Consider the following 1,172-nt stretch of genomic DNA (forward strand, 5'->3'; position numbering starts at 1 on the left):
ATAGAAGTGGTGATGTTGAAAGCTGTTTGAATCTCCTTTTAGACTAAATGTTTATGGGACATATTTTTAGCTCTCGCCAACTCACTTTAAAGAGGAAAAACTATTATCTTTTATAGTTCGGTTAAGAACTGTAATAAAAAGAAACCGAATGCTATTTCTCAATTTGTTGTTTTTATTTGTTAAAAGAGGAAGCCCTTGTAGTTCTAGTGTGATAAATAATAAGTGTGATATAATGTTACTGTCTGTATTTTGAGTAGATTCGCCTACAGGTAAGAGATGGAGATAATTAATCTGTATTATTTTGAACTGCATTAAAAGTATTGCGGTCATTGCGTCGACAAATGATATCTCGGGTTAAAGATAACTTGTACCCAAAAGCGGATTTGTCGAAAAAGTGCAAATGTTGTCAGAATATAAAAAACAAAAACAAACACGAATGATACCCGTATACAAGTCACCATCAAAAAGTGATTTTGTTCGTTTCATGTTTGCAAGCTTTAAACATGTATTATATTCTTTTCCTAGTGGCTTAAGTCACTTATTTAAGGATTTGGTGGGTCTCTTTCTTTTAAAGTATTAACTTTTGAAATATATAGCTGGTTTATGAGATTTACGAGGAAATATGCAAGTACCAATAAAAGCAAACAATATCACACACAACAGGTATATGGTCGTGAATGCTGTCACGTGCTGTAATAGAAGTAAACTAGTCTTCCCCACAGACTCTGAAACAAATATATCCAAGGAAGTCTAGAATGTGTGCAAAGATTTCTACAGTTACTGAACACGAAGACATTTTATAGGCTCCTTCACACTATAATGCTTGAAATTCAAGAACTATTTTTGTCTTTGAAATGATATGATAGCAATATGGTCCACCGAATCACCTTTAGTTGCTCTAACAAAGAGAGACTACCGATCCTCGCAACAGAAAGCATTCCCTAGACTACCACCAAGTATACACAACTAGATTATCTACACATCCCCTGTAACATTTTATACGTGTAACTGAATTTAATCTGAATCACTTCGTTTACAAATTATAGTATGATATCTTGAAATCGGTATCACCCGAACACACAACAGAAAACATTCCCCAGACTACCACCAAGTATACATAACAGATTATCTACACATCCCACGTATATACAACAGAAAACATTCCCCAGACT

The sequence above is a fragment of the Haliotis asinina genome, chromosome 2, assembly GCF_037392515.1.
Source record: "Haliotis asinina isolate JCU_RB_2024 chromosome 2, JCU_Hal_asi_v2, whole genome shotgun sequence".
NCBI lineage: Eukaryota > Metazoa > Mollusca > Gastropoda > Lepetellida > Haliotidae > Haliotis > Haliotis asinina.